Source organism: Colobus angolensis, unplaced genomic scaffold (genome assembly GCF_000951035.1).
Source record: "Colobus angolensis palliatus isolate OR3802 unplaced genomic scaffold, Cang.pa_1.0 Scaffold37, whole genome shotgun sequence".
Classification (NCBI taxonomy): domain Eukaryota; kingdom Metazoa; phylum Chordata; class Mammalia; order Primates; family Cercopithecidae; genus Colobus; species Colobus angolensis.
The window spans coordinates 1,488,667-1,488,977 of NW_012117043.1; positions in this window are offsets into that span (position 1 = coordinate 1,488,667).

Consider the following 311-nt stretch of genomic DNA (forward strand, 5'->3'; position numbering starts at 1 on the left):
AGGCCTGCCTTACAAGAGACCCTGAAGGAAGCCCTAAACATGGAAAGGAACAACCGGCACCAGCCATTGCAAAAATGTGCCAAAATGTAAAGACCATCGAGGCTAGGAAGAAACTGCATCAAATAAGGAGCAAAATAACCAGTTAATATCATTAACTGGTTATTTTGGCAGGATCAAGTTCACACGTAACAATGTTGGCAATTTTGGCAACAATTTTGGCAGGATCAAGTTCACACGTAACAATATTAACCTTAAATGTAAATGGACTAAATGCTCCAATTAAAAGACACAGACTGGCAAACTGGATAAAG